This window comes from Sitophilus oryzae, unplaced genomic scaffold (genome assembly GCF_002938485.1).
Source record: "Sitophilus oryzae breed Bouriz unplaced genomic scaffold, Soryzae_2.0 scaffold_1057_pilon_pilon, whole genome shotgun sequence".
NCBI lineage: Eukaryota > Metazoa > Arthropoda > Insecta > Coleoptera > Curculionidae > Sitophilus > Sitophilus oryzae.
The window spans coordinates 377444-385906 of record NW_022145679.1 but is presented as its reverse complement, the minus strand read 5'-3'; the positions used below and the strand labels follow the sequence as shown (position 1 = coordinate 385906).

The 8463-nt window shown below is 32.6% G+C and overlaps 1 long non-coding RNA gene across 1 annotated transcript; it reads left to right on the top strand.

Moving 5' to 3' along the window:
- The first annotated feature begins 6372 nt into the window (after positions 1-6372).
- On the top strand, positions 6373-6832 carry LOC115875410. The gene is made up of 3 exons (XR_004049005.1): positions 6373-6464; positions 6565-6749; positions 6808-6832. It is a non-coding gene; the product is annotated as an uncharacterized LOC115875410 (long non-coding RNA).
- The last annotated feature ends 1631 nt before the right edge of the window (positions 6833-8463 follow it).

The following is an 8463-nucleotide window of genomic DNA, read 5'->3' as shown; positions in this document are numbered from 1 at the left end:
CTTTTGTTAACATTTTAATACGTTTTTTCGTAATTAATTAGTATGATACCACCGCCTATACCGTAGGCGTAGTCAAAACATTTATCAAAAATATAAATATCCCTTGAAGCAGCTAAGTTAAGAAAAATATATGGCTACGGCACTGTTTGGTGCCATGGTAACAATTTAGTCTCGGGTGTTATATTATGTCCTTGTATTCTTTAGTCATTGTATAGATAGTTATTATTAATTATTTTGATTAACCTCATATTTTTGCTCTTGTTAAATTAACTATCACATTTTCCGATAACTATTATCACCCTTTCTGTAGCATTGAAATAAATAAATTTTGTACTTCTTTAACACATTAAAACAGTAAAAAATGGAAAAAAATGGAATGGACATTTGGAAAAATATAAACGGGATTAATCAATATAGAACATCAAAATATTTTTATGAAGAATGTATTTTTCTTCAAAATGTTAATAATAAAAAAGTTGTTCCTCTTGTAGAAACAATATTTTTTTTAAAATTTTCAGATTTTTCTACTTATCAATAGATACCTCCACGCGTTCCCGAGATAAAGAGTCTTGACCAGGGTTCGGAAGTAGTTACTTAAGACGTAATTTATCTGATTAACTACGTGTAGTTTTTCTTCAAAAATTACGTCTTTTCCCGTTCATTAACTCATGAAAACTACATTAATAAACTATGTATTGATAGTATGAATAATTTTGCTTTGTATGAGGGGTCTAAATAATATGATGTGTGAATATTATATTTAAAGCCATATTTCTTCTGTTTTCTTAAATACATTGTGTTTTCTAAAGCTTCAACTTATTATAACCTCACCTTAAACCTTTGATATTTGAAAGTTACATACATAGGTTACATAAACTACACCCTCTACATACACTACATTAACTACATGTAATGTAGTTTATGTATGTATGTTTTTTAAAAGTAACATGTAGTTTTCCGAACCCTGGTCTTGACAGAGAGACAACAAAGTAATCCTATAAGGGTTCCGATTTTCCTACAATTTTTTCTAAAAAAAAATAAAAACCCACAATTTTTTAACAAAACAAGAGCCATAATTATAAGATTTCCCTGATGGGGAGTGTCCAGCAATACCAAGAGTGGACCGGCACCCCCTGGTCCCCCTATAGTTACGCCAATGATCGGTGATACCTAAATTAGTTGAAATAAATACCTTGCCATAAATTAAACGTGAGAAAGTGTTATTTTGGGTGTGTCACAGGTCTACGGCTCAAGTAGTATCAACTAACACTTAGTTCTGTCTAATATATCATCTAACCTATGCTTCTTTGCAGGTTTACGCTGAAGAAGCTCTTGACCAGGTCAAAATTAAGGATCGGATTTCAAATTAAAACAAAAGGTAACTATGAAAATGACGAGGCAAACTGTGATTTACGAAACATTTTAGACAATAAGAATTTTAATTTTGTTAATTTTTATTTTTTAGAAAAGAAAACAAGTTTATGTTGTAGGGAGTATTATTCACATGTTTCAGACGAAATTCATAGTGATTTCTTAGTAATTACGTATACTTTTCCATACTATATTCTAACTTGTTGGCATTTTTAGCAAATTTAGAAAATACAAAATTTAATATGAGAGTGTCGATGTTGTAGTTTTCTATCGCGCAGCTCTAATATATACAATTTCGCCGGATACAAACATTTAAGGGCACTAAATCATATCGAAACAAGTTAACGAGCCTGTAAAAAATTAAAAAGAGTGTTAGATGCCTGCCCAATATTATTTATGACTGATTTCGCCCGACGCGATCGCTTACTTTTTGATTTATAGTAAGGCTAATAGCAAAACCTTGTTTTGTTTTGACACAGACAACGAGATCTCGGCACATGAAAACCCGTAATTTTGGTACATCGACGCGTTAAGAAACATTGGAACAAGATTCTTAAAATGCCTACAAGCTTCAACAAACTGAAGAAGAATTTGTCTGAAAATGACAATATCATTGTTTATTTCACTATTATAAAACAGAATGAACCAAATAAACTTTTAGTCACGTGATTAAGCTTGACCGGCACAGCGTTGTCCACTTTTATATATTTTCTTTTAATCAAAATATTTTAGGAAACATAAATAAATTAATTATAAATATATAAACAGTTATTATTTACACCAACAAAACTCAGATCTGGCGCAGGAATTTACTGCAACAGTCCAAAGACTGAGATCTACCAGAGTCTTGGAAAACACACCACTATTTTCCAAGCTGAGCTATATGCGGGTGAAACCTGTGTACAACTGCTGGTAGAACAGCAATACACCGGGAAAACAATAAGCATATTTTCGGATAGTCAAGCCGCGTTGAAAGCACTTGAGGCAACGAAAAGTACGTCCAGGACGATTCTTTATTGTAAGAAACTACTCAATATATTAGGAGATGGAAACAAAGTGTCGCTAATATGGATACCGGGACATGTCGGCCTAGAGGGAAATGAACGTGCTGATTCCCTCGCCAAAACTGGTGCAGGCTCGCCATTCGTGGGCCCAGAACCGACACTTAGCGTACCAAAAAATCTCGCAAGAGACAGGCTCGAAAGGTATAACAGTCCCGGAATGGAACATGCCAAAACAATCCTAGCAGGGCCATCCAAACGTAGAACAGATGAACTCCTAAAGGCTGTTAGGAACGGAGCGCGTACGCTTACTGCAGTATACACGGGCCACTGCCGGCTGAGATCACACCTACAGAGGATGGGACTGGTGGAAGACTCTGAATGCCGACTCTGTATGGAAGATGACGAAACAATGAAGCACGTTATGTGTACCTGCCCCGCTAGGGGCAGGACCAGGTTTGAGGTGTTTGGCAAACCCACGCTAGACTTATCAGACCTAGAAGACATATCACCTAAACATCACACATATCACATATCATTTAAAAGGCTGGGTCTTGAGGGCGAACTTTAATGCTCTTTTTCTATTAAAGAGCTTGTAGAAACTGAGCCACAATAGACCCTCGCGGCCTCAGTGGAGGGTCCCACCTGGGACTCACTCTTAATAAAATACAAACAAAACTCACCTTCTTAACAGCACTTAAGGGACATAAAGGGCCATTACTACCGCTTTCCCGTTCAAAATATTCTAATAAGGTTGCGATGAGTTGTTTGTAACGGCTATTACGCTATCTTGTACACTTCGCAATAAAAGAGGCTATAAAAAGAACAATGTTCGACTAGTAAAAATGTTTAAGCTTAGAGTTTCATAACATAATTAATTTAAACCAAAATCTCGTAATACAAAACTAAAGTGTCAAAACGAACGATAATGTCAGGAAATAAATAAATAAATACGGCAACTTGACATTTTTTACAGCAGAGTGACCACGTGAATCCACAGCGGAAAATTTAAATTCCAGTTAGTCAGCTCGACGACAAATATGCTGCCATGGTTGGCAACAATGAATTTAAAAATCGCGCCTTTGATTACGTACTAAAAGTTTAATTAGTATCCGTTATACATACAGGGTGACAATCTGAAAACGAACAGTATTTAATATTACCCCTACCGATGACAGTATGAAAATTTGGCAAAATACGTCAATTTACATATCAAGGGGGACAATTTTTACTTTCAACCCTTTAACCCCCAGAGCTCCTACCTCTAAAATTTTAAATGGCAACCCCTATTTCTTTTACCATTTTTGTATTCCTTATAAAATTCTCAAAAAATAATGCAATTTATGTAGAATTCTATAAGAAACACAAAAATTGTAAAAGAAATAGGGGTTGCTATTTAAAATTTTAGGGGTTGGTGCCCTGGGGGTCAAAGGGTTGAAAGTAACACGACAACAAATGCCTCAAAAATTGTCCCCCTTGATATGTAAATTGACGTGTTACGCCAAATTTTCATACTATCATCGGTAGAAGCAATATTAAATACTGTTCGTTTTCATAAATTGCCACCTTTTATGTTATTTACTAGTAAAAGAACATTTATTTAAAAAGTTACTGTTATGAATTTATGCCTGGAAGGCATCTGTCTATTCTCAACGCAACAGAAAAATCCTTAAAATTGTCATAGAATAAAAAAAAATCTGTAAATCCATCTCTGTTGGGCAAACATTTACATATCGCACCTAAAAGCTGTTAAGTACGACAGAGATCTATGAGACCGATCACCGAAAAATAAACAAAGCGGAAGTTCCCATTACAAGACCATGTCTATTTGATCAGATTTAGAATGCGCAGGAGGATTTCGTCTCATAGAAGGCGTGAGAATTTTTTAATTGTTTTTTCATCGTTCGTACACGACCACTGTGAATATGAATTTGATCCTCTGTGAAAGTAAGAAAAATGGTGTTGTATTGATTTGACAGATAAAAAAAGAAGTTTCAGATTTCAACAGTTGAAATGAGATTTTCATTTATTTCTTGAACATTTTTTGAATGATATTTCATTTTTTACGAATCTTGTAATACGAATGACTGATTGATAGAATGATCTGGGGAATGACAGAATAGAGATACCACAAGTATTCTGCTCCCTTTATTTGTAGAATGGTTTTACGGTTGAATAAATATTTAGAAACACGCAGACACTATACTAAAGAGATATCCATTTTATTAATATTTATTAACAAATAAAGTTTTAGCCACGTGATTAAGTTTGACCGGCACAGTGTTGCCCACTTTTACATATTTTCTTTTAATCAAAATATTTTAGGAAACAAAAATAAATTAATTATAAATATTTAAACAGTTATCATTTATCAAAGCAAACCTTTGGAGGAGTGTAAAAGGACAATAACTCACAATCTTTAAGTTGTTTTATTTAAATTTTAATGCTTAAAAAAGCAAGGGGGACATGTTTCGGGAATTTAGAATATTTCCATCTTCAGGTCCAAAGCTAAAAACAATTACAGAGGTCAAATTTATAAAATACAATCACAAACAAGTTAAAAAGTCAATTTTTTTACAAAGTCAAAACATTATATCTGTCACAAAAATTGTTCAATCACAGATAACAATATGGTATATTAAATTTGAAAAATTAAAGACAACTAGACTAAAATCATAAGGTGAGGGGAGCCGTATAATCAACTATAATTAGATAAATTGAAAGAAAAAACAAGGTAATAATAACGGCTCCCCTCACCTTATGATTTTAGTCTAGTTGTTTTTAATTTTTCAAATTTAACATACCATATTGTTATCTGTGATTGAACAATTTTTGTGATAGATATTATAATGTTTTTTGACTTTGTAAAAAAAAACTTTTTTGACTTTTTAACTTGTTTGTGATTGTATTTTATAAATTTGACCTCTGTAATTGTTTTTAGCTTTGGGCCTGAAGATGGGAATATTTTAAATTCCCGAAACATGTCACCCCCTTGGTTTTTTAAGCATTAAGATTTAAATTAAACAACTTAAAGATTGTGAGTTATTGTCCTTTTGCCCTCCTTCAAAGGTTCCTACCACGCGAGAAACCTCACATTACATTTGCAACATTGCAGACAATCCCCAAACAGCTTGCTTTGTAATGTCGATTTGTAAACGTTTTGCCGTGATTGATGAAACTTTGCTACAGAAATATTGTTTTTGAAAGGCGATAAAAACGTTTTTTCTGCAACATTGCAACAAAGATTTAAATGAAAGATCCGCGCAATTACATGTTCATACCGTATGATCGAAAAAATACGGCGTCCAGCTGTAATTACCCATATAATTTTACATATAAAATGACAGCTTTCTTCGTCAATTCATAACCATCGCTGACGCCGTTTTTTTTTATCGTAAAGTCATTAATAAAGTTAGGTTAGGTTAACAGGTTAACGTTAAACGTGCGTTAAGCTTGTTCACAGAACTTGTTTTTGACGTGTTTTGTATCACGTTGTATGCTTTTTGAATGAGATTTTGATGAATATAAATGTAAGTAAACAAACCAAGAGTACTGATATATAAAACAACCCCAGAGTTAGTACGTAAACAAACCAAAACTAAAGCCAGAGAAATGATATATAAAACAACCCCAGAGTTTCCAACTGGCACAGGAGTACGATAAGGAGACGCGATATCCCCAAAGCTATTTACAGCAACACTAGAAGAAATCTTCTGTCAACTAGACTGGACCAACAAAGGATTAAAAATAGATGGAGAATATCTTAATCTTCAATGGAACAAAATGTGCTGGGAATAACCTTGGAATAACCAAGAAAGTCCATAAAAGAAAAGAGTGAATACGACAAAAGACCCAGGTAATAGATGTCATCCACAGAATCATATCCCTCAAATGGCAATGAGCAGGATACCTGGCAATAAGGACGAACAACAGATTATGGACCACAAAAATTACCGCATGGTACCCACAAGGAATTAAGAGAGGTAGAAGTAGACTGAACCTGAGATGGGACCATAATATTAGGAAATTAGCAAGGATAAATTGGGTCTACATAGCCAACAATAGACAAAGAATGATGATGAGACGATAAGTGTAAGTATAATTTTATTATTATGTGTGTATTAATAACCCTTAGCTATGAATAAGTATAACAAATTGTGTTGTTTGTTTTTAAAGGAATTTTATATTTTAGTTTAGCTTTTAACCAACTGAAAACTGAAGTAGATAAAACATGGATAAAACCAGGGTAAACCTATATATTCTTAATCTAATGATAAAATCACGAACAATATTCAGTATTCATTATTGTCAATGTTGGATTGGTTAATCATTTGAGATTTTTAAAATAAGGACTTAAAATAAGGAACATCACAAGAGGTAAGTTTCTCATGCTATATTTATTACAACTGATTGTTTTTTATTTTTGCTACTTTAGAAACGATTGGATATAGATTGGAAAACTTTACCGAAGAGGAATTTGAAACCATGAATAAGACAATTCAACATGCGAAGACAAAATATGAAAGATCCAAAAAATCAGTTAAAATATAAGTTTGCTTTTCCTTGTACATATATTTAATGTTATACTTTCCTTTTGTATTTTTGAATTAGAAATATATAATAATGTTTATACTGTACCTATATATATTTTGTATTATTTCAGACCTTCAACTTTTGAGATTTTTTTTAGAAATTCGATTCAAGAGGTCAGAGTTGAGTAATTCCTTATTTAATGAGCAGCCGAAAAGATCAGTAAGTTCTCAGTACTCAGTACTTAACAGTAATTTTGAAACAAGTAAGTGATAAATTTCTAGTTTTTATTTGTTTATTTTTCAATTTGTTTGACAAATTCGACTTCCTTGGTGGGGATATATTTACCGAGCATTTTTAATTTTTCTAAGTCAGTGGATATAGAGATGCATATTTTTATCAATATTGTTTATGTTTTTCGTCAATACAATATTAGTAAAAGTAGGTATATTATACCTATCTGAAAGTCTACAATTTAATACCCATTAATGTTTCTGTTGATTATAACCTATTACTGATGTATTATTGTTAACATAAAATTGCATAAAATTGCTAGTGTTGCTAATGAACTGTTTTTTTTATTGCAAACATTATCTATTTTTTGCTATATTATTTTAGCAGTAAGTCAGTTAATAAGTTATAACAAAATAGAAAGTTTAATGGATAATAAGTTTTGAAACATAGTTACAAAATAATTTAACCAATATTGTATTGACGTAAAATTAACAATATTACTAATACATCTCAAATTAGTACTTTCCTGAACGTTACATTAGCAACGTTTCAATAATATTGTGTTTTTCAACCTTGCACTGCAATGTAATTTGACGGAAGATTAAGCTACCCTGCCACCTTGCATAAACCTCCGTACAATGAAAAAAGCAATGTTACACCTTGCTTTGCGAAGTTTTGGCAATGTTCCAGCAATAAATTTTGCTTGTTGGGTTTGCTTTGATAATATGTACTCACACTGGTTTAGAGAACGTTTAGTTATCATTTACACCAACAAAACTCACCTTCTTAACAGCACTTAAGAGACATAAAAGGCCATTACTACCGCTTTTCCGTTCAAAATATTCTAATAAGTTGCGATGAGTTACCTTGTACACTTCGCTCTAAAAGAGGTTCTAAAAAGAACAATGTTCGACTGCAAGGTCTGCTAGTAAATATTTTCAAGCTTAAAGTATCACAACACTATTTATTTAAACCAAAAACAAGTAATACAAAACTAAAGTGTCAAAACGAATGACGATGTCAGGAAATAAATAAATAAATGTGGCAACATTTTTTACAGCAGAGCTACCACCTGCATCTCCAACGGGAAATTTAAATTCCAGTTAGTCAGCCCGGTGCCGAATATATCCATGGTTGGCAACAATGTATTTAAAAATCGCGCCCTAGATTACCTATCTAAAAGTTTAATTCGTATCAAATATATAAACTTCATTTCTTAATATTTGATTTGGTTTAGCAGTGATATTTCTAAGAGAGTAACTTACAAAAAGGAACGGTTTGCGAACATTAATATCGCCGATCGCTTGCAGCTCTTACATATATTCGT